Here is a 26,308-nt window from a genome sequence, read left to right on the forward strand (position 1 = left end):
TCATTTTGGGAAAAGTGAGTCAAATATTCATAGCATTCCTAAAGAGAATAAAGTAGACCTGTTTTTTAAATGAGGAGTACTAATGATACGAAGAGTAGTTTTTGTAGCATTACTGTAGCCTATTTGAAAGAGTTTGAAGGTACAGATGATCAGGTATATTTCTTGTGTAGCAATCAATTCTAAAATTTTTTCTTTTTCTCTGCATTTTCAGTTTGTTCTCAACGGGTGTCTTATTTGAAACATACAGCTTGGTACCAGGGGTTTCTCTATTTTACATTTTATGAAAGTAATTTTAGGTTTTTTAAAGCAGAAAAGCTAATAATGATAATCATTCTCTGATATCCTTCACCAAGATCTCCACATTTCATTATACTGGTTTAATATGCTATCAGTATATTTAAATGGTATAAAGTTTGGTTTTGCTTTTGTTTTTTGGGCTGGTATTGGGGCTTGAAATTAATACCTTGGTCTGTCACAAATGCCGGTCATGAATGATCATGCCTGTAATTCTGGCTACTCAGGAGGATCTAAGAATCTAATGATCAAGGTTCAAAGCCAGCCTGGGTAGGAAACATTATGATACTCTTGTCTGTAATTCATTACTATAAAGCTAAAAGTGGAGTGTGTTTCAAGTGGTAGAGCACTGGCCGTGAACAAAGAAGCTAAAAGGTAGTACCTACAGGATAGTTCCCAAGTTCTGGGTTTAACTACCAATACCAACACACACATACAAACACACACACACACACACACACACACACACACACACACACACACAAACACACACACACACACACACACACACACACACACACACACGTTTTCTTTCTCCCCAAAGCATGTGGTTTCAGTGTGTGTGTGTGTGTGTTCTTTTTTATGTGACCCTGAAATCCACTTTGTTTTCTTTTTCATTTAGTTGGTGATTTCTGCACAGGAAGAGCAGAGTAATGGTGTTACTTGAGTCCTGGGTGCCAGTGGTTCCTCTGAGATGACTGAGGTCTGACTTAGTGAGCAATGGGACCCCAGGAAAGCTCCATGAAGTAAATGGATGGAAACATGTGAGAAGATATGCATTCAGGTAATTCTTCAATCTATCTTCCTCCTGCCAAGGGTCATTCTCTCTCAGGGGGGTGAGTTCCTTTTCTTACCAGGTAAACCTGAAACTTGTATGGCTTTGTGTGTGTATCCATATGTGAATAACGACTTTGAAAAATGTCAACCATCACAAACTTGTTCTATTTTTTTCTCTCACTATTAGTCTTTATGTTGGAAGACTTCATTGTTCTGAGAAAAATTGAATGTTTTAGAAATTTTCCTGGGATATTTATAGATGTAGGTCAGAATTTATGGTCCTTTTGCTCTAGTGAATTGAGAAACATTTATGTGAATTTATAGGTTGCCTATAGTGAACTCATTTCTACAGTATAGATGAAATTTTGGATATGATATATTTATAGAAAACCAAAGGATACGAAATATTTATGGAAAACGAAAGACAGCTTTACGTACTTTGTCTAAATGAAGCAGAAATTGAGAGCACTTCAAATTTTTCAGTTTTAATCAGAATGTTGTACTAATTTGGCATAAAAGATTTTTAAGTGCTGCAATCAATTAATTTCATTTGTAGGAAAAATGACAGAAAGGAGTGTAAATAAAGATATAGTGTAAGTTTTGCCTTTTGATTAATTAAGAACTTTATATTTAATTTCAACTAAGGTATTGGAAGAAATACCAAGATATGAGATCCAGTTTCTGCCAATAATTAGATTAAATTAATAGTAAAGGTCCTCTGTTATCAGTAACAATTGCAACATGATATTTAAAAAGTTTGTGGTCAACACATTTGTGCAGTTGGGTAGTTTTGTAGTTATAGAATTTTAATGAATTTCTTCAAGCACAAGGAAAAGTTTAAGAAATGTTAGAGTTTTACACACAGCAAAGAAAATACCAGGTTATTTTCAACAAATGTTTTCATTTTTCAATATGTGAGTGTGTGTGTATGTGTGTGTGATGGTAGTAAGGCTTCAACTTAGGGTATTTTGCCATACCACAATTTCCAGTTTTTTTTTCTATTTATTGGCAATATGAGTATCACAGAGATTGCTGCTTGAGATCCCTTTGAATCTAGATCCTCACATCTCAGACTCCTATGTAGCTGGGATTACAGGGGTGAGCCACCAGCATTCTGAGAGATACTTTTGTCATGTTGTGTGGCAAATTATCGGAAATTTAATGTTTGCTCACTGAATACCAACTGTTGTAGGCTACAATTTTGGGCTAATAGTTTGGGTGTGGCTTGTCTGTTGCAGTTGCTCAGTTTCTAGCAGGGGGCCACCAGGCTATAGTCTCTCAGGAAATATGTAGACCTCTTCCAAACTTAAAGGATGCCTGGTAGGGTTTAGGTCCTCTAGCTGTAAGACTGTGGTTTCTGCTGTCTAGTCATCTATCATACATCCAATGTTGTCAGCTCCTAGATACCCCCATATTTCTGTGACAAACATAACTTCCTTACTGTTTCATTCACTCTGTTTGTGTTACTGACTTCTAGAAAGACCTTAATTTGCACTCACTCCTTAGAAGTATCTCATAACCAACTCTTGTGCGAAATAATTACATCTGTAGACTTTAATTTTGTTATCTACCAGAGCATATTGTGGGGTTGGATGCTACTCATATTGGAAAATAAAAGACTTTTCAAGTGTCTGGGTTGTTATGCATTGACTTAGGTAGATTATTAGCTATTTATTATTAGCTATTTATTATTGTAAGTGTCCTCAATTTCAGAAACTTGTAGTATTGAATTGTTTGAGTTTAGCTGATCAAGTGTGCAGTTTAAGAAAATGAAAGATAATACTTTGCATAGAGTAGAAAATAATTTGCCAGTTAGAGTGAATGAAAGGCAATTGGGAGTGACTTCAGAGATGGGACAGAGGTAAATAGGTTACACATATTTTTAAAAGAGAACATGTGGCTGGGAATGTGGCTTAGTGGTAGAGTGCTTGCCTAGCATGCAAGAAGTCCAGGGTTCAATTTCTCAGTACTAAATGAAGAGAAAAGGCTGGAAGTGGTGTTGTGCCTCAATTGGGAGGGTGACAGCCTTGAGAAAAAAGAAGCTCAGTAACAGTGTCCAGGCCCTTGGTTCATTCCCCAGGACTGCCAAAAAAAAGAGAGAGAACATGTCAATAATGGATGAGGGAGGGATCCAGAGGTCAAATTCATCACTCAATTTTTCCTCCTCTATTTCATAATCAAGACATCATTCTCAGAGAACCAAAGGGGGAAAAAGATGATCTAGAAAGAACATATACTATGAAGTAATACCTAAACGTTTTAGTGCAACTGTCCTGTAGAGATAATTCATTAAGTATAATTGTGTCTTGCAATAGCACACGTGTTATCTGGAGATTTTGTGTGAGGGCTGGTCCTGAAACTTGATCAGAGCCCAGTTGTTATTCCTATTTGTTTTCTTCAAGGCTAGTACTCTATTACTTAAGCCACAGTTCCACTTCTGATTTTTTGGTGTTTAAAGGAAGATAAGAGTGTCATGGACTTTGCCTGGTTCACCTGGCTTCAAAATATGATCCTCAAATCTCAGCATTCTCAGGAGCTAGGATTACAGCTGTAACTCACTAGCACCTACAGAAGCAATTTTTTTTGAGTTAAAGGAATTAAGAATACAGATTATCCAGGAAGATTCACCCTCAGTACTAAAGAAACCACCATGACCAATTTCCGTGAACACACACACACACACACACACACACACACACACACACACACACACACACACACACACACACACACACACAAGGGATTGAAATTCTTATCTCCAACTACCCAGCAAAAGTTGGAAATGAAGGTGTGATCGTAGTTGTAAAGTAATGAAATTTGGTGAAAAACCTGGGAAATAGTTCCCTGGTCCATAATTCAGCCCAAAGTCGACCAAAAAGAAAACTGAAAGGACAGAAGAAATGACCATTTGATATTCAAAAATAAGCCTGGGGCTGGTGGTTCATGCTTATAATTTTAGCTTTCAGGAGGCTGAAGTCTGAAGATACTATTTAAAGGCCAAACCGATCAGAAAAGTCCATGGGGCTTGTTTTCTGTATGTGTGAAAACCTGGGACTTGAATTTGTTTAGAAGCTCTACCACTCCCAGCTTCATATTAGTTGATGAAATTCTCAAGGATTTTTTTGCCCATGATGGCTTCACACTTGATACTCAGGCTTCAGCCTCCTGAGTCTTGCTGGGATTTACAATTAACCATCAAAAGGAAGAAGAATAAAACCTGGTGATTGAGCTGTGGCTCCAGTGGCAGAAATGAGAAAATAATTTCTGGGACAGCACCCAGACTTTGATATTAACTTCAGGACTAACACACTTACAAAGAATAAAATAAATAAATATAGAGAAGGGTGGGAGAAGAAAGAGTCAATTTCAGAGTTTAAAATGAGCCAATCATAGGAGGCACACACCTGTGATGGTAGCTACTCATGAGGTTCAAATATGAGAAGCACAGTTGAAAGCCAGCCCAGGTAGGAGAATTCATATACTCAACTCTAAATAGCTAGTTAAAACAAAACAGCATCAAAAGAATAGCCACAAGTTTTGCTATGGCTCATGACTTAGTGTGTTAATCATGATTAAACAACAGCGGAACAGCACCTGGGCTAATTTGTAGACCCAAGATCAACATACACAAGGAAATAAAAATACAAATAAAAAAGTATAAGAATTGCTAGGAATATGGCTTAGTGATAGAGTGCTTGCCTAGCATGTTTGAATCCCTGGGTTTGTTTCCTCAGTAGCTCATAAGTAGAAAAAGCTGAAAGTGGCACTGTGGCTCAAGTAGTAGAGTTCTTTCCTTGAGTAAAGTAAGTTCAGGACAGTACCCACGCCCTGAGGTCAAGCCCCAGGACTAGGAAAAAGAAGAAAAAATGTTGTGAGAAAATCCAATAAAATTTCAAAATGAGCCCTGAATTTTTGGTGGGTGCTAGTGTCTCAGAACGCTGAAATCTGAAGTTTGTTGTTCATAGCCAGCCTGGGAAGAGATGTACATAAGTCTCCAATTAACCAACAAAAAAAAGCCAGATATGAAGCTGTGGTTGTAGTTGTAAAACACCACCCTTGAGCGAAAAAAAACTATGAAAGAGTGCCCTTGCTCAGAGATCCAGCCTTAAGATCACAATAAAAAAATTAAATGGTTAGACGCAGAGAACCTGGCACTGTTGTCTCATGTCTGTAATTCTAGAAATACAGGAGGCTGAAATATAAGATCCAGTGTAAAGTCAAACCCAGTCAAGAAATTCCAGGAGACTGTTTTGCATGTGGTGGCCACACTGGGGATAGGTTTTGTTTATTGAATGGAGATAAGTGTTTCAGGGACTTTCCTGCTCAGGCTGCTTTCAAACTATGATGGACAGATTTCAGCCTCCTGAATCAGGCAAGGCCTTGCATGAGTTTAGTTCCAGGACCAATACACACACAAAGAATGAAATAAATGAAAAGAAGGGTAGAAGAGAAGAAAGAGGCAATAACAGAGGTTTCAGTGAACCAAATATTGGTGGCTCATATCTGTAATTCTAGATACTCAGGCTGAAATTTGAGGATACTGTTTAACACTCAGCTCAGGTATGTGAGTTTATAAAATCTTGCTGTCTCTGTCTCTGTCTCTGTCTTTCTCTGTCTGTCTCTGTCTCTCTCTGTCTCTGTCTCTCTCTCTCTGTGTAAATCCTGGAGCTTGACCTTGCACTATTTTGCTCAATGATATACTACTCTAAGATTTTTAGTGGATAATTGGATAAAAGATTGTTAAGAACTTTTCTCAATTTTCAGCCTCCTGAATCTAGCCTAGCTCTACATGATTTTCTTCTCTTCAATTAACCTCTCCCCAAAAGCCATATGTTATGGTTAGTCCAATGTGTGCCCTGAGATGAGCTTCAATTTCTACTCACAGGACAAGAAAAAATGAAAAAAAGAAAAGAATGTGGAAACAAGCACATATTAAATTTTTAAATGACCCAAATGATGCTAGTCATGTGTGTAATCCTAATTATACAAGAGGCTGACATCTGATGATTGCAGTGTCAAGTCAACCTGGGCAGGAACATGCTTGAGCCTCTTATCTCCAGCTACAAAGCACAAAACCTTGAGCTGTGGCTGAGGTGGTAATAGCACCAGCCTTAAGTGTGAAAGCTAAGATATAGGCCCCAGAGTCAGAGGTCAAGCCACAGGACCGGTAAAATTTTCAAAGGAGAGAGGATGAATAAAGGCTGAAATCTGAGGATCATGGTTCAAAACTAGCCCATAAAAGAAAGTCCATGAGGCTTTCTTTGTGTGTGCATCTGTGTGCTGTTTTGTTCAGGATAGAGCTCCACCTCTTCCAGCTTTTCATTGATTAATTGGAGCTAGGATTCTCTTGGAATTTCCTGCCCTGGTTGGCTTTGAACCATGATCTTCAGATTCCAGCCAACTGTTTCATGCTCGGCTTGGCATAGGAGTCTTATCTCCTATTAACTGCCAAGAATTAAAAAAAAAGCTGGAGTTCAGCTGTGACTCAAGTGGCAAACTGGGCAATCACTTTCTAGGATATCACCCAGGGCCTTAGTTCAAGCACCAAGACAAAACAAGTATAGCCAAAAGCTATAATTTGGCTCATGTTGTAAGCCGCTAGTCTTGAAGAAAAAACTCTGGCATTGAATCCAGGCCTGGATTTGTAGCCCCAGGACTACACATATACAGAAATAAAAAACAAGGACATTTTTAAAAAGAAAAAGTGGAAAAAAGAAAATATTAACATTTTTAAATGAGCAATGGGTTTGTGGTTCATCTGTATAATCGGAGCACCTAAGGAAGCTGAAATCTGAGGATCATGGTTTGAAGCCACACTAACCAGAAAAGTACATTAGAATCTTAGGTCCAATAAGCCAGAAAAAACTAGAAGTGGAGCTGTGGTTGAAGTTGTAAAACATCATCGTTGTGTTAAACGGCTCAGAAATAGATGGGCGCTGGTCGCTCTAGCCTGTAATCCTAGCTACTCAAGAGGCTGAGATTTGAAGATCATGGTTTAAAGCCATCCTGGGAAGGAAAGTCCATGAGACTCTTATCTCCATTTAACCACCAGAGAACTAGAAGTGGCACAGTGGCTGAAATGGTACAGCATTGGCCTTAAGCTGAAGAATTCGAAGACAGTATTCAGGTCCAGAGTTCAACCCCTACCCTCCTTAAAAATAGGTAAGAAATAGCAATGAGGCTCAGAGATCGGGTCTACTGACCACAATAAAAAAGCATTGTGGTTGAAGACAATACCAGATTAAATATATTAAAATAAGTCAGAGGCTGGTTGCTCAGGCCTGTAAACCTAGTTACCCAAGAGGCAAATTCTAAGGGCGGCAGTCAAAGCCAGTCGTAGCTGTGTGTAATAACCAGTAATTGTGTAATTACCAGCACTAGGGCTTGAACTTGCCCAGTTTTTCTCAAGGCTAGGGTTCTACCACCCCCAGCTTTTTGGTGATTAAATAGAGATAAGAATCCCAGACTCGGGCTCGGAAGTTGGCTTAGTGGTAGAGAGTTTGCCTTGATGCGTGAGGGCCCTGGGTTTGTTTCCTCAGAACCACATAAGCAGAAAAAGCCAGAAATGGTTTTGCATCTGAAGCGATAGAGTGCTAACCTTAAGCTGGAATGCTGAGGGACAGCGCCAGAGTTCAGGTCCCACAACCAATAGAAAAAAAGTAAAGGAAACCCAGACTTTGCTGCTCAGACTGGCTTCAAACCAAGATCCTCAGATTTCAGCCTCCTTAGTTTGCTGGGATTTGCATGAGACTATTCAAAAAAGAAAGAAGCTGCAATTTGAGCTGTGGCTCAATTGGCAGAATGGAGCAAAATCTCAAACATTGGCCAGTCCCTAGTTGGAGAAAAAAGAAACACAAATATTTTCAAAAATAATAAATTGTAATACAGAAAAAAATGTTTAATATGATACAAAGGAAAACTATGTTTCTTTTACATGCAGCAAGCCAAAACAAACTACAAAGTTTCCAAATTTCATAGTGAGAGTAAGGGGAAAAAGAAAATGTTATAAATTCATGTAAATATTAAATACAAACTGAAATGACCAAAATCTACTGTGATCTCTCACTCAGATCTCTCACTTGTAATTGTTCACAAACAATTGCCCTCCATTTTCAGCATATAGTATGGGGATTTAGAAATGACCTCTCTATGCAGCCTTGACTAAATAGGGATATTCCTACTTTAGCGTATTGAGTTATAACTGCATGCATTGCCCTCATTTTAAAACACAAATTATCCTTTAAAACTCAACATCAATATTGAAATGATGGATTATTTGTAAAAGCATGAAGAAACATCAGAGATCCACCAGAGATCCTCTGAGGGATACAATCATAACAATAGAAGAGCACCTAACACTCAAGGTAGGTAAAAGAAGGAAGACTTAGGGTTTTTATTTTTATTTTTTTTCGTATACAGGGGGTTGAAAGCAGGGCCTTATGCTTGCTAGGCAGGTATAAAATTCAGTTACATTAATTATATCCATACTACTTTGTAACCATTACCTCTGTTTGTGAACTTTCTTTTCAATACTGATGGAATCCACACAATCATTGAGTAATAATCACCCCAAATGACATGCCCCAGAAAATTTTAACCTTCCATTTTCTCTTATGAAATAGTTTAGTCAATATATTTCACATAAATAGATTATTTTTGTGTCCATCCATGACAGACATATATTAAATGCAGCCTTTTTTGGATGAGTCATATTTTATGCATACCTTATATTTTATAAACCTATTCATCTGATAGACACTCCAGGTATTTCCAACTCCTATTGTGAACAGTGCTGAAGTTATCATTGGCATATGAGCTATTAGTTTTTGTTTTCATTTCTTCTGGGTATGCAATGAGTAATGGAGTTGCTGGGTCATGTGGCAATGCTATCCTATGTAAGAAGAATGTGTCAAATTCTACCATAATTGCTATATCACTTTTCATCTACATAAAAATGTACAAATGCTCAATAAAATGTACAAAAATATTTCAAATCTTCTACAGCTGTGCCCTAAAGGATCATTTTTTACTTAAACTTGGTTTTATTTAGGTCATGCAGGCCTAGAAGTATGTAGCATTGTCTAGAGCTGAAGTTATACCAAATGCCCCTGACTTAGCCTCCAAAAATATTTATTCTGCTAATCATTTTTTCTAGAGATAAATTTTAGTTATTATATGCATGGTAACTCTTTTAAAATAACACTTTGAATTTTAAAATGACATAAACTGTAACCATTCTGTGTACCATCTTTATAATAAGAAAAAGTATATTTACAAAAAATATAAAAAGACAAACGGGTTTGAACTAGCTAAGGTAGATGTTAGCTTCCCAGAAGAAAAATACATTACAATCACAGTCTGATAATGAACGAAGCAAAGTAATTCAATAAGAGCTCATCTCAAGTAAAATGAAGAGTAAAGACTGTGGGCAGGGTTCAAGGGGTAATGCACTTGCTTGCCAAGCACCAGCTTCTGAATCAAAACCCCAGTACTGCCAAGGGATAAAATAAAGTGTTAAAACATATGGAAAGGTGCAGATAATAGTATGATGTATGACATGGTGGTACACACCAGTAATCCAAACACTTGGGAGACTAGACAGTAGAATTTTGAAATTAAGATCAGTCTTGGCTACATAATGAGACTGCATGTTAAAGAATAACATAGAATAAAATAAATCAAACTACATTTTAAAGAAAAAGGTGTAGTTCAATTGTAATTAAAGCAGTTTTGCATGTGCAAGGAACTGATACAATGCACAAAAATTACATGATTTATTAACCACAATGGCAGTTTATCAGTGCAGTACTTGGTGCCCCTTGGCTGGGATCCCTCTTGAGGCAACATAAGGCAGTTGTTGCACCTGTCTTCTGGGCTGGACTGAGGGCGTTCCTGGGCAAACAGTATTTTGATCTCCATTCGTGGATACCACTTACAAGTCTTTTATTTTTAGTAGACCCCCTAGAAATCTCTCCCAATAACAGCCTTCTGGTATTCAAGTTAGGTTGTCTTTGATATCTCTAGGGCTCTCCTCACTTTGTCTGGAACTGCTCTGTTCCTGGGCCCACAATCAGCAGTTTGTTCTGAGAAGAGTGGTAGCTATTTTGCTAGCCACCTCTATCCTCTCCTATCTCCTCCTCAAATTAGTCTTTGGTATCAGTATGAGTCTGTTCAGAGGGTAGAGCCAGCCTGGGCTGGCTTTGAACTCTGATCCTCAGATTTCAGTCTCCTGAATAGCTAGGATTACAGGCCTGAGACACCTGTAACCGGCCATCATTTCTTTCTTCCAGGAACATTTCAGGGGAATGGAATAGCACAGCTGCACATACATTCATTAACAACTGACCAGGGGTGAACCAGATGCTTACAACAAATCCACAGACCTTGATATTGCCTTTCGTGTCCAAGAGGATGTTGTTAGTCTTAAGGTCTCGGTGTGTGATTCTATTTTGGTGTGAACAGCACTTAAATTTTGTGTGACGAGCCTCCTGGCTTCATCCTCATATAGGTGGCAGGATTTTAAGATCCACTCCAGGAGGTATCACCTAGTGGCCAGTTCCATGATGAAATACACAAACCCTTCCTTCTCCATAACCTGGTACAACCTGATGATGTGTTTTTGCCATACCTTCTTAAAAATGTACACCTCATTCTTTAGCAGATGATGAGGACTCTAACTTCCAGAGTATTTTAAATGCCACATCCTTGTCGGTGAGGTGGGGATGGGCCAGTTTCTCTTGTCCATAGGGACCTTTGTCATGAGCTCTTTTATCTGGTATTGGTTGATGATCTCCTTCTTCAAGGAGCTTGAGGATGATACTTTGTGTTCTTCCATCATTCTGCTTTGATGACAGGTAGCAAATCTTGCTAAAATAAACTAAATAAAATAATGTAAAAGCCAGAAAATGTAAAAAGAAATACCAAAATCCAAATGACAACCAGACCCTGTAACCAAAACATTCATTTAGCTTTGATTCAGTCAAGCGTGTCAACAAGCAAGAACTCCCAACTCTATTAACTGGCATAAGTTGGAACACAGTGGCTTCCTATATATCCTGCATGACATCACACAATGGAGAAATCAGAACCAGGCATAGTGATATCATGGAGGAAATGGACCAATCAGAGTCTGAGGTCAGAGAAAAAGTGGACCAATCATAGCCTGCCAGCCTTGACACTAACTCTTAAGCCTCAAAGGACTCCAGGTGAGCTTGAGGTTGCTCTGGTCATTAGCATGGCATTTCTGAAACCACAAGGACAGTGGTCAAAATCCTCTGATTTTCTAGAGAACTACTGCATCTTACTTCTTCTAAATTGCTTCTCTGGAGACACTAGCTAATAGCCTCCATTCTTGATGGCCACTTTATCCTATATCTTTTTCCAGCAATGGCACTGCACAAAGGCCTCCCTCCTTGTCAATGTTAGCTGTGTCCTACAACTTCCTTTAAAGGGACAAGTACCAGGCTGGCTTTGAGCCACCATCCTCACAATTCACCTTCCTGAGTAGTTAGGATTATAGGCCTGGGCCATTGGTAGGTACTTAGCTCATCTCTTACATTTGGAGGAAGTGTATTTGTTAGAAAGGTAGGTTTTAGATATGTCCTTTTAGCACTTTAAATTTGATACCCTTGCTGTCTACCAATTAATCTAGTTTCTGATGAGAAATTTGTCATAATATCATTGAAGATCACTTGTGTGTGATAAGTTGTGTCTCTGTGCTTTGGGAGGTTTTCTGTCTTTGTTTAATTAGAATGTGTCTTAGTGTGGAACTGTATAATTATGTTAATTGACTTTTTGATCGGGTAGATTCCTGCATAGAAGGGTTCATGCTTTCAATGAAAATTGGGAAGGTATTGGTTATTATTCCTTCAATTATTCTGTATTTCTTTTTTTCCTCTTTTTATATTAAAGATATAAACATTATAAATATAAATGTTTATATAATACATATAAACATTATACATTATACATACATTACATATTCACATTGTATATGGAATACACATATATGCCTACATATTTATATCATACATACATTTATAAATATATATTTATTTTCACATAGCTCCCAGTTTTGTGATTATTTATGGTAGGAAGTTCAGGCTGATTGTAGCTACTCCATCTGAGTTAGAGTAAGCAGATTTCCTGCCTCTCTCAGGTTTCTGAGCACAGGGCCATTGCTTATGTTCTAGTGTATGCTGTTACCTTTTGCAATGTCATGTTCTGCTTCAATGGCCACCAGGCCTGCACCTGGAAGAGGGGCTGCTCCAAAATCAGCCTGCATGGGTGCACCTGCCTGCCTCTGTCTTGATGTCAGAGTCCCTGAACCTACAGGGGTCGCCTTAACGGATGCCACTGTGCCAGGTCTGATGAAAGATGACTGTGGGCGGCACAAGCACAGTCTCTTTTTTTTGCCCATTGGAGGTATGCGGTGGAGCTTGGGGGTGTTCCCCTGTTGGTGGCTATGCTTGGAGCAAAGCTGACGGCTGCAGAAGCCTCACTGTAGCCTGGCTTCTGGGGCACAACAGATGCCACAGTTTTCTCTGGGCACTTTTCAGAATAAATGGGCAGGTCCAGTAGGAGAAGCTGAGCTTAGGAGGACCCTAAACACAGGGTGGGCAATGGAGTTGGGAGGGGCAGAATTTTCCAGGTTGGCAGGGGGCAGATGATGAGCCTATATTAGTAGTCTGCTGGCTTCCAAAAGAAAAGCTAGATTTACTTGCTACCCAGAAATATCCCTCTGAAACTGGTTGCACCAGAGAGTCCCATGCTATTGGGAGGAAACTGCTTAAGACTGCAGTAGATGGACCAGGATCATTTGGTGTTGTTTGTGAGCAATTAAATGCTTTCTCTGACAGAGGGAATCTGAAGGTTCCCTAACACTGCAGATCCAGGGAAGCCAGAGCCCAAGCAGACACCAGGGTTGGTGAGCTGCACACTGGGCAGGCTGGTAGGTGAAACCTTGCTGGATGGCTTTGCAGAGTCCCCAACCTACTGGCACAAGAACCTGCCTAGCATCTCCTCAACCATAGAACTTGGAGACAGCAGCTGTCCCAACTTGGACATGAAATGTCCAGCTGGCAAGAGGTTGTTGTGGTCAGTGTGGGTCTGGGAAGAGTGGCAGGCCTGCTTCTGGAGAGAGCAGATGTCCCTTTCAAGGCATCTAGGGGAAGGGGAGCCCCTGGAAATGGGCTCATGGAAAGGCTGGTCTTTCCTGCTCAAGGAGAACACCTCCAGATTGTTTGACTGTTTGGTTTGGTGGGGCAGTTCACCCCTTGGAGGCAGTGATATTAGGAGACAGTGATGATGAAGTTGTCACAAAATTAAACCAATCGCTGAGGGAGCAAAAGAGTAAGTTTTGCTGAACTGCCCATGGCAGGTGGAGTTGAGGTCATGGCTGCTTCTGTCTTGAATGATCTAGAGGCTTTGTCACCAGGAGACAAATGACTGGATGCTGGCACGAAGCCCAGTGGTTTTAGGAAATTTATCAGAGAGCCCTATTGGGCTTGTATGTCAATAAATAAGGCTAATACTGTGTGTAGAGTTAGGGCTTTAGAGCTGGGCATCACAGCTTGATCATTTTGAAGGGCTGTAGACACCTCCTGGAAGCTGGTGGAGCTTTAGGAGGTCTGAGTACATTATGAGATTAAATGTGGTCCTCTGAGCTTCATGCTTGGTTTGCAACAGGGCTGAGCCCTCCCTCCCTGCTGTCCTGGTACCCGCAGGGTTTGGGCTGGTTTCTGGCAGGTAGAAAAGTTTAGTGTTTCTTTTATTCCATGAGCCTCACTCTGAAGGGCTGTGTAGGCAGGGAGGATTGTTTCATTGGGAGGTCTTTCTTTGAGTAAGGCAATCTACATAACTCAGAGCACATCTTGGTTTTCTCTCTGAATGTTTAGTTTCTGTGGAATACCGGTGCCTGAAAGGCCTAACAGTTCAACGTTCCAGAGGCTTTCTCGGTTTCTAGGCATATCCATGGTTTGTTCTTTTTCATCATACAAAGACAGCTCTAACTTCCTCCTTTAGTCATGTTCTACTGAGCCCTTTGGCACTGGCATAAATTAGGAAAGACAGGCAGGGCTGTCATGTTGCTAAGGAAAGCAGATAGGGATGCCTTGTTGCTGAAAAAAAGTATGCAAGCCTGTCTTGTTACATAGCTTCATTTTATTCCACAATGTTGGTAAATAAAGCCTCCAGAATGGAACTCAGGAGATGCCCATGATCATTGCTCCATTCCTCTTCCCTGCTCTTACCATACTGCCTTTCTATTTAAATTCATTTTTAATTTTTGTCAGAAGCAAAGAGGCAATTTAAAATTCTCATGTAATTTTTATTCATGAATTACTAAAATACATGAAGAACATGTTAATTCAAGCAATATAAAATGGCAGATGGCATGAATTTGATCTTTTTCCCTCTACTATTTCACTTGTGCTCTACCCTGGGGTGATCACTGCTACTAGTTAGTTATGTATCCCTGTATCTAAAACAAATGTGCACAAAGGACAGGCTTGCCCATAGCTACCCATGGTCCCCCAAACTACTATCTTAATAGGAGGCCAAATTTTCATTCACACTATGGAGATTCAAACTTCTATACTCAGGTTCACAGACCTGAGCCAATTCTGTGCTGGAACCACATGACTGAAGGTGGTAGCTCATTGTTCACTAAGGAAGAAGTCTGTAGTAGCTGGAAATCTGCCCTCTGCCTTTCCGACTAAGTCACAGTATCAGGTATGAAGACTAAGGAGTTACACAGGCCTTCTAGAGTTTAATAGACTTTGGGTTTTAACTTTTGTATTTCCAAGTTTCGCTGCAGATCAAATAATGGGCCTGCACAGCAGCAGCCCAAGAGGAAGTGATGTCCAGAACTTGTGTAAGTGTTACAGATTATTTGAATGTTTTTACTGAAATTTCTTTTTTCCTACAATACACACCTGTGACCAAATGTGGGCTTTCTTACAGCTATATGACCGATGGCACAACACTGGATCTAGCTTATACCTAGTTCTGCAGCCTTGTTCTGGAATATGGGCTGTTTCAGTCTTAGATTTAGAACTCCACTTTTTCTCCCCTTCTCTTTCTCCTCCCTCTCTGTCCTTCAGCAAAGAATTCAAATAATCATTTGTTGAAAAAAATGCTTGGAAAATTGTCATAATATTAAACAGTAGTGTCCACCCTTCAAGCCTGACAATTGTGTTAAAATAGGTGGAGAACAAGCATAATAAAAAGTAAGTGCACATACAGATGTGCACACCCAAACCCACAACTACCCCAGATAGACACTTACATACAAACACAGAAACACTCAAAAAGACCACAGGACATTTAAACCTTGTTTCTTAATAATTTAAAAACACCAAAACATTTGATGCAGTCAAAAAATCACTAGTGCACCCACGCACGCACATCACACACACACACAGAGCCAATACTGGAGCTTCAACGCAGGATGTGGTTAATGTCCCTGAGATTTTGAAATGAAAGCTACCACTTTACTCATTTGCACCACAGCTCTACTTGTGTCTTTTTAGTGGCCAATTGGAGATGAAAAACACATGGACTTTTCTGCAAAAGTTGACTTCAAACCACAATACTCACATCTCAGTCTCCAGAATGATTGAACAATTTATATTCTCACCAGCAGTGATATAGTTCCCTTTTGGCCACACCCATAACAGCATTATTTACTAATCACTTTTACATGTTTTTATTAGCCTTCCTTACTGCAGTGAAGTGGAATTACAGTGTTGAATGGTTTACATTTCCTTTATGTTCAGAGATGTTGAACATTTCTTTATGTGTTGATTGGCCAATCGTACTTACTCTGAGAAGTCTGTCTTTAGGTCACTACCTCATTTATTAATTGGGATGTTGAGGGTTTATTGGGGGTAATCTTTTGTGCTCTATTTATATTTTTCCTATTAGGTCCTTGTCTGATGAATAGCTCACAAAATTCTTTACCCATTCTGTGGGTTTTGTATTTAGCTTATGTTCTTTGCCAGACAGAAACTTGTAAGTTTCATGCAATGCCGTTTATCCAGTTTTTTTGATTTCTTGTGATTCTGGATCTTTAGTTAGAAACTTTGGAGCTGTGTTTTAGGAGCCATGGTGTTTCCTCTGCCAATTCTTGTAATATTTTCATGGTTTCTGGCCTATATGGCTTGGCATATGTGGACACCATTTATTTGATCTGCTCACAATTCTTTGGTTCACAGAGACAGCAAAGTGGTACCCTTTCTAAGTAAGATGAGTTGGTTCATGGTTGTTTAGAAGGGGGATGGCTACTCAGAAGTGTGAATACGGAAATCATAGGTGGTAGGCTCAGGTATAATTATTTTAATTGCATTTTAATTGTAAGTACAATGAATACTAATCAGTGACATTTTTCATCAACTTCCCCATCCCTGAAACTCAACTCCTTCCCCTCCATTTTCCTAGTTTCATTGGGTATGAGTTGAAAATTGTGATTTCATTCATCTCCTTCCGCTTTTCAAGTGTCAGTTTCCTCATATACATTTTATTGTACTGTTAGATTTTCTAAAGGATTACACCATTTAAATTCTTTCCAACATATATTGTACTTCATGAAATATATATATATATATATGTATATATATGTGCATACAACACTATATATGTTTACATATAGACCGAGCTTCCACATATGAGAGAAAACATACATCCTGACTTCACAAAATTTTTTCCAGGTCCACCCATTTCTTTATAAATGATGCAATATTCTAATGGATGAGAAAAATTACTCTGTGTTCATTTCCCTGACATCACCTTATCTGACCTTTTCTGCTTGTCTCAGACATAAACTAGTTGTTGCAAATAAGGGAAACCATGGGACCTATGTTTCTTTGGGCCTGGCTACTTCACTTAATATAATTTTTTCCAAGCCTTTCTATTTCCTAACAAATGGGGCAATGTCATTCTTTCTGATGGAGGCATAGAATTCCATTGTGTATATATTCCGCATTTTCTTGATCCATTCATCTACTGAGGGGCATCTGGTTTGGTTCCATATCTTAGCTATAGTAAATAGTGCTGCAATAAACATAGTCGTGCTGTAGCTTTAGTGTGGCCTTATTTGTAAACATTTGGGTGCCCAAAAGTATGATTGCTGGGTCATAGGGGAGCTCTATGTGGAGTCTTTTGAGGAACCTCCATACTATTTTCCAAAGTGGTTGAACAAGTTTACACTCCCACCAACACTAAGGTATGTGTTCAAATGTATTTTTCTTTCAATTGATTGTTTCTAACACATTTATAAGATTATTTCTTTGTTGCTTTGTCGGTCCCTCCCCCAAAGTATAACACCTGCTTTCACTTTATTTGATGTCGGTATAATTTGTGGAGGGGGAAGGGAAAAACAAATCGTTTAAATAGGGATACAGTTGGACCCATTGCAACAATGAGTTGTACAAGTCATTATGTCAAAAAATCAACTTTATAACTTGTGGTGGGGGGGCAGTAGCGGGGAGGATTGGGTGGGAGGGCGAGGAGAGGATGGGAAGGGATGGGAAGGGGAAACAAAGGAGGAGGCTACAATGCTTGATAACTAATGTACTCATTATTTGCCCATGGAATTGTAACCCCTCTGTACAGTACTTTCACAATAAAAAAATTAAAAATAAATTAAATTAAATTAAAAATAAATAAATAAATCCAAAAAATACCATATTTTCTTGATCCATTCATCTATTGAAAGCATTTGTGCTATATCTATACCTTGACTATGAACATAGTTGTGTAGGTGGCCTTACTTTATCCTGATATTTAGTCTTTTGCATAAATGTTCAAGAAAGGTAGTACTGGACCACAAGGTAGATCTAGTTGTTTTGTGAGGTTTTTTTTTCAGTGTAGTTGAAAAAGTTTACATTCCCACCAACAATGGTTTTTGATCATTCTAAAGTGAGATGAAAAATGAGCAGCAAGTCAAGTGGCTGTGTATTGTTGTTGTTGATGTTGTTTTGTTTGGTCATGGGACCTGAACTCTAAGCCTAGGTACTGAAGTTCAACTCTTCAGCTCCTGGATAGAACACTACCACTTTAGCTACAGAACAACTTCCAGCTTTGTCTGCGTATGTGGTGCTTAGAATCACTCCAGGGCCTCATGATTGCAAGGCCAGCACTCTACCAGAGAGTCACCTTCCCAGCTCATCTCAAGTGTTTTGGTTTGCATTTACTTTATAGCCAGAGATGTTGAACATTTTAATGTGACTACTGGCCAATTGTATTTCCTTCGAGTAGTCTCTAAATAGCTTATTTGCCCATTTTTTAAATTGGGTTGTTAATTCTTTGGTAGTATAATTCATTGAGCTCTTTGTATATTCTGAAGTAGACCTGGCAAAGATCTGTCCTTCCATAGGCTCTCTTTAGTTTGTTAATGATATCCTTTGACATGCAGAAACTTCTTAGTTTGGTACAATACCATTTATGAATTCTCTCTTTGAGTCCAGGCATTATTGATTGTGAACTCTATATTACTGTTCAGTGGGAGCCAAAGTTAGCAAGTCTTATACTTTCGGAACAATCCTTTCTATATTTCAATCCTAGTGATGGACAGGTATGGTTACGCCAGTTTTACAGGTAGAAAGGTCAAAATCTAACATTTTTTCAAATTCTTTAAGCCACACATCTAGTAAAAGCATAGTCTAGAACCTATATTATTCTTGTATAGTCTCAAGATAGGTTTTCTCAGTTGTTTAAGGATACAGGTGGACCTGTTGCAACAATGAGAAGTACAAGTTGTCATGTCCAAAATGAGCTTTACAACGTCGGTGCGGGGGGGGGGGAGGGGGGAAGGAGAAGGATTGGGATTGGGGGGGAGGGGGGAGGCTGGGAAGGGATGTGAAGGGTAAACAAAGGAGGAGGCTGCAATGCTTGGTAAGAAATGTACGCATTATCCTATCCATGTAATTGTAACTCCTCTGTACAGTAAGTTCACAAACAAAATAAAATAAAATTTAAAAAAGATAGGTTTTCCTAGTGACTTTCTTTATATTTCTTCCTTAACTCTGAAAATCTGTGTACAGTATGGTGGCTAATGACCACATGAGAATGCTGAGCACTGTAAATTGTGGTGTTGTATTGGTTTTGCTGTAAGGATAATGTGCACCATGGACTTGGAACACTACATAGAAAACAATGGGGAAACTACATCTTTGTTTGTTTTGCAAGTCCTGGGGCTTCAGCTCAGAGCTTGAACACTGTCCCTGAGGGTCTTTTGCTCAAAGCTAGTGATCACTCTACCACTTAAGCCATACCGCTAATTCCAGCTTTTTCTGTTTAATTGGCACTGAGGAATCAAACTCAGGCCTTCATGCATTCTAGGCAAGCACATTACCAATAAGCCACATTCCAGCTCTTCGGTTTTTTCACGAGTTTCCCACTTTCTTGAGCAGGCTGGCTTTGGACTGTGATCCTCAGATCTCAGCTTCCTGAATACTTTTGATTAAAATCATGAGTTACTGGTGCCTGGCAAATGGTGATTTTTAACCTACTTTAAATTTTCCTCATTGATGGAACAGCTCAGTAGATAACATGAAAAAAACAGAAAGGCAGAGGGAAAAGCAACAGTAGTAGATACTAGAAAAGTAGTACAAAATAAGTTGTTATATAGATTATAGAAAAACTATGTCTCTGAAATAAAAGAAATAAAAAATAAAAGGGGAAAAAACAAGTCTGACCAAATATTTCCTGGGAAATTTTGTCAAGGAAAATAATTTTTTTCCCTATTGTTAGGTGTCAAACCTGGAAAATTGCCCATTGTATACAAGTCCTTTTCTACTTGAGTAATGCCCCAAACCTTTTTATTTAAATGGTGTTTTTCAGTTTGTTTGGTTAGCAGTCTTTCTTTCTTTCTTTCTTTCTTTCTTTCTTTCTTTCTTTCTTTCTTTCTTTCTTTATTTATTTCTTTCTTTCTTTCTTTCTTCCTTTCTTTCTTTCTTCCTTCCTTCCTTTCTTTCTTTCTTTCTTTCTTTCTTTCTTTCTTTCTTTCTTTCTTTCTTTCTTTCTTTCTTGTTCATTCTCTCCTTCTTTCTCTCTTTTTCTTTCTTTCTTTCTTTCTTTCTTTCTTTCTTTCTTTCTTTCTTTCTTTCTTTCTTTCTTTCTTTCTTTCTTTCTTTGTTTCTTTGTTTCTTTGTTTCTTTGTTTCTTTCTTTCTTTCTTCCTTTCTTCCTTTCTTTTTTCCTTCCTTCCTTCCATCCTTCCTTTCTTTCTTTTGTGGGGATAGGCCACCTCACACAATGTATCTATTTGACTGCTCCAGAAATTTTTAAAAAGCAAGAAACACTTCCTAATTAACTTCATAAGCTGCATGACAAAATTAGTATGCATTTATAGTAATTTTACTTATGTAGAGAAAGGCAAAAAATCCTAAACAAAAGAGAATATGTTTGAGAAGTAAAATGGAGTTTACATTTAATTTTTTTCCATTTTTTCCTGTGTGTGTGTTTTCCTGAAGATTTAACACAGGCTTCACACATGGTAATCAAGTTATTCTACCACCAAGCTGCAACCCCACTTACATAGTTACGATTTAGAAAATCTAATGCAATTTATCACACTGAGTAAAGAAGAAATCTCATATAATCTCAATAGATGCTGACACAGAAGCATTAAATAATATTTTTAATATTACTGAAAACTCTGAAACAAGGAAAACAGCTTAACTTATGTAGAATATCTATGAAGCAACTACGATATTCTTTAAAAATAGCTGAGGTATTTCTGATCCAATTAAGAGAGAAATTTGTTATCAATGATGGAATTTGACAACACATTTGATATTTTAACTGAAAAGGAGAAAGGAGAAGCAGAAGTAGAAGCAGAAGCAGAAGCAGAAGCAGAAGAATAAGAAGAAGAAGAAGAAGAAGAAGAAGAAGAAGAAGAAGAAGAAGAAGAAGAAGAAGAAGAAGAAGAAGAAGAAGAAGAAGAAGAAGAAGAAGAAGAAGAAGAAGAAGAAGAAGAAGATGCAGAAGAAGAAGAAGAAGAAGAAGAAGAAGAAGAAGAAGAAGAAGAAGAAGAAGAAGAAGAAGAAGAAGAAGAAGAAGAAGAAGAGAAGAAGAGGAAGGACGAGGAGGAGGAGGAGGAGGAGGGGGAGGAGGAGAAGGAGGAGAAAGAGATTGCAATGGAAGGAAAATACTGTAATTTGTGAGCAAGATGGAATGGTAGTCTACATAAAAATACAAAAATGTTTACAGGTTTACATATTTCAGTATGTTAGTTTAATATGAAGTCAAACAATAAAGAAATAAAAAATCTTGTACATCTCAAACAAACTTTACAATTTAGGTGGTGGTGGGGGAATGTAGTTGTGGAGATGGGAGGGAAGGGATGGTAGGGATAAAACAAAGGAGGAGGCAAAAGAAATGTACTCCTTACCTTGCTCATGGCACTGTAATCCCTCTCTACATTATTTTAACAATAAAAAAACTTATTTAAAAATAAAAAATAAAAAAAGTCTATGCAGGAAATTTGTAACTTAGTGGTAGAGTATTTGCCTATTAGCTGTGAAGGGTCCTTGTTAATCAGCTGCAAAATACATAACAGACCAGAAATTTTTTTAAAAAATTATACAAAAAGGACAATAAAGCACATGCTTTGGGACAAGTAAGTGGTTTTCTTCCAAAAAAGGAGTTGCAGCAGATGATTTTGGTGATATATACTTGGAATCCAAACCTCCATTCTTTGGCGTTTCAAGTGTTCAAGGCCAGTCAGCTAAAAAACAAGAGGAGGATGGACATGACAGAAGAAATAATAGAGATCTGAAACAAATTAAACTTCATCTGGATGGTGGGAAGAAGTCTGTCAGCTGTATTTTTTTCTTTTAGAAAGTTTCTAGCCTTTCCACCATGTGAGTACGCAACAAGAGTGCACATTAAAGCTCTGGTAAAGTTGACCTCTCTAGATCTTGTCCTTCGGAATTTCTGTTGAGTACAAATAACTTGCTCTAAGCTATTGGGACCTGGTCTTAAGGAATTTTGCTATAGAATCACAATGGAATTCAAATACACAGCTATACCTATTTCTCTAAAGGAAGACTGATGAATTTGGCACTAGGAGAGTCCAATTTTCTGGGCAGGGGTTCTACCACATATTTTCCCTACTGCAGGCCTTGTTCTTCACTTTGAACATATAAACACACTGTCTTAGATTTCAAGGATTCTGATATACACTCTTTGATAAGAAACTATCATGAGAAATGATGATTCTCTCTATTCTCTCACACCTATAGATGTTAATAACCCACTTCATGGAGATGTATGGCACAAGGCATTTTGCTACAGTATCAGATGATTCTGAAGTGATACCACTATTCTTTTGACAACAGTCATTCTAGATTTAAAGAAAAAAATCATTGAATATCTTGAGTAAATTGATGAGGTCTTTAAAAGCCAAAAGTTAGAGCAACTTTTCAGATTATGGTTGCCATGAAGTATCCTACTGGATTTAAATTTCAAGTGATGAAACAGCCACTTTCATGACACATATAAGTATAAAACTTTGTTGGTCTTAATTTCTTCGCATTTTAATGGAAATGACAAAAGTGCCAACTTATTGACTTTATAAGGAGATAGCATTACATAATTAAATTGTCAAAATTCACTGAGTTGAATAGAGAACATGCTTAATTTGTATTAAAGTAGTAATGTATTGCCATTAATACATGGATGTGTTTTTTTAGTAAATATTGAATAGGAAAACAAGTATTTCTACAGGGGATTCATCCTGGCAATAGTCACTATACAGTAGACTGATACTCCCTGCCTTCTTTCAACCACATGCAGTTGTTGAGTGTGATATTGTTTTATTTCTACTCAAGAGCTATGGGACTCATCTTGGATTCCATTTAGAAAACACCAAAGTGCATATGGATATCATAACTTTTTAAAGACCAGAAATGATCTATTGTATGGTGCCAACAATAAATAAACTCCATAACAAATAAAGACTTTAAGCGTATGTTAAGCAGTTGTTCAAAGGAGTTATAATTCAACAAATAGGGACACCTGCTGTGCCTTAACTACTTCTTTGAGTTTTCTCGTTCTTGTCAAGTTAAAAAAATATGGATCCACTCTAGGGAAAATTTCCAATTGGACTCTTTGTCATGTGCCCCCTGCACCTAGAAATATATGAGAATCCACTTTGTTTTTAGATTGTTGGAGCGTATTTCAAGACATGCACAAATGGTGAATGGAAGCCAATGGTTGGTGTATATTTGTCTCTTGCACATGGCCAGGGTTCTAGCAGAAGCAGACATGAGGACATGGATAGTACTCAAGGACAAAATCTTTGGTAGCAAACACTAGGACATGGAAGCCACCAAGAACAGAACGCACTTTCTGATGGACTTGAAGTTCCTGCAACACTACCATGGTAGCAGCAGTGGCATCACTCTGTGTACCTCGCATCCATGTGGAAACATTGTCAACAGTCCTCCAGTCCGTTCATGCCAAGCTGTGATTGGTCCATGCCAGCCATTCTGAGTGGTCTCTAAGGTCCATTACAGTGCTGGGTGTTCCTCTTAACCTACTAGATTCAGTCCTATGTTGACAATTTTGAGGGTTTTTTTTTGGAGGGGGGCTATGTTTTGTTGGGGTTTGGGTATTTTCTTTTCGTTATTGCTCTGTTTTTTTTAATTTCTTAGCTAAGTTTAGGCAGATTTACTCCTTGCCATCCTAGCAAAAAGATATGAGAACACAGTGAATTATCCTCCAGATCTTAAGAGAAGGAGATTTTCACTGAACAAGACAGTATGAAGGAGATCATTGGCTATGCACGAGGAGATTTTCCCTGAACAATACAGTGTGAAGGAGGAGATCATTGGCTATGGTAGCTATGGATATGTAAAGTTGGCCTAGCACCACCTCATAGACACTAAGATGGTAGTGAAAATAATCCTGAAGGGAGAGTTCAATAATTGTCAGATCAAAAATGAGATGGACAGGTTGCGAAGGTAGCTCAGTGTTAGATGTTGCCTTTCATGCATGAGGCCCTGAGTTCAATTCCTCAGCACCACATGAACAGAAAAAGCCAGAAGTGATGCTGTGTCTCAAGTGGTAGAGCGCTAGCCTTTAACTTAAGAGCTCAGCGACAGTGCCCAGGCCCAAATTTCAAGCCCCAGAACCGACAAAGCGTTTGAAATGAGATGGACATTATTATGATTTTCACATCACCCACACATGATCAGGTCATTCCAGGTGAGGGAGAAGGAAGAGCACCAATACCTGGCATTGGAACTTGCCATCCAGAGACCTCCTGCGAGAAATGTAAAAATCATACCACCTATTCAAGAATGAAGTCAGAAGATTGTTTAGACAGATTGTGAGGACTATGCATTACTTTAACGAATATAGAAATGAACATTGAGACATTAAACCCAATAACATCGTGTTGGATGATAAAGGCAATGTGAAGGTCAATGACTTTGGTATGAGCGTAAGGATTTCCCAAGGGTAAGTTGCTGAAGGACATACATGGTACCTTAATTTTGTCCCTACAAATATTCCTGCATGAAAATTATAATGGCTGTGAAGTAGACATCTTGTTCTTGGGAGTCTCATTCATACTCTATGGGGATGGCAAATTTTCCATTTGAATATATGCATTTTATCCAGATACAGATAATTGTCTTGGAGGTCACATGCATTTCTACATTCATCTGTACCAAAAAGAACAAAATATCATCTTGAAACTGTAAACTGCATACCCAAACAGAGGCCCAGTATAGAACAAAAAATGGACATTGGGGGCTGTGAAGGTAGCTCAGTGGTAGAGTGCTTGCCTTGCATGCATGAGACCCTGGGTTTGATTCCTCAGTGCCACATGAGCAAAAAAAGCTGGAAGTGGTGCTGTGGCTCAAGAGGTAGAGCACTAGCCTTGAGCTGAATAGCTGAGGGACAGTGTCCAGGCCCAGATTTCAGGCCCCACAGCCAAAAATCAATGGACATTGGCTCAAATAATTTGAGGAATGTTTCCTATGTCCTAATGAGCCATTATGTAATGCACTAACCCTTATTATTCTTGCACTCATGTGTGACATGAGGTACAGCCTGCCTGATATAAACAAAATGATATTGGACAGGATATTAAATGAAATCATGGTCATCTATTTTTTTATTAAAAAAGTGTCAAAATAAAATGACAACAGAATTAAATCAGTGCCTTCGTTTGTTTCAGTGTTCCCATCTCCTGTAGATATATAGTATGTATATATGTATATATCTCACAAAAATATTACATATTAAATATATTATATATAATGATATGTTAATAAATATACATAATTTTGGAGATGCAGTTTCATCCAATTCTCTGCTTTTGCTTCAAGCCAGCATTCTCCTCATCTGAGCCTCCTTCGGAGCTAAGATTATAGAACAGGACCATGCAAAATATTTCCTAATAAATGCAGCAGAGAGTCTGTCTTTAACTTCCAAGAAATACTAAAAACTTGAAGATAGTAGAATGATGAATGTAACATAAAACACTAAACTCATTGTAAAATTTCCAAAATTTATTTTATACAAAAATTACGGGAGGTGTTCCTGGAAGATGGCTGAGGAGAAGCTGGAGGTTAAACAAGTTCTCACATAGAAAGCAGTTTTAGTGGTCCAGTGAACAGTACTAAGCCAGAGAATCACACCAAGTGTGCCATCACAGGACAGAGAATTAGGCGAGAGAGGAAAAATCAAGGCAAAGAGACAGATCTGAGCACTTGCCTGCAGCCACAGTTGCAGCAGCAGCAGCAGCGGTGGCTGTTGCCGCCATACCGGCAACACAGAGAGTCCCGAACAAAGGCACCAGATGTGGCAGGCGAACAGATTCAACTCAACACCAGCAAGAACTGACAAGGAGTAGACACCTTCATCATGCAGTTCACAGACCAGAGATGACCCAGGAACCAAGACTCTAGCATGATTAGAAGCCTGACATCCTCGCTCCTCAGGGAGCAAAAGAAGGAAGGCCACCCCTCTCCTGCCACTACAGGAGATCTCCATTTTTGATACTGACAAAGGCCTGGCTGAGGAGCTAGCACAGACACAGGCCTTGTAAGAAAACAAGAGTCATTGAGCAGGTCAAAGGAATATAACCTGACCTGAGAGGCTCAGCTACATCAAGGGAAAAGTCAGCCCAGGCCGCCAGCCCCAGGAGTAGCTTTCTTCACCAGGTAAACAGAGCCAGAGGATGCCCCTCCCTTAAGCAGCCTTGACAATCAATTGAAATTCAG

Source organism: Dipodomys merriami, unplaced genomic scaffold (genome assembly GCF_024711535.1).
Source record: "Dipodomys merriami isolate MVZ:Mamm:240054 unplaced genomic scaffold, mDipMer1.0.p SCAF_61, whole genome shotgun sequence".
Lineage (NCBI taxonomy): Eukaryota > Metazoa > Chordata > Mammalia > Rodentia > Heteromyidae > Dipodomys > Dipodomys merriami.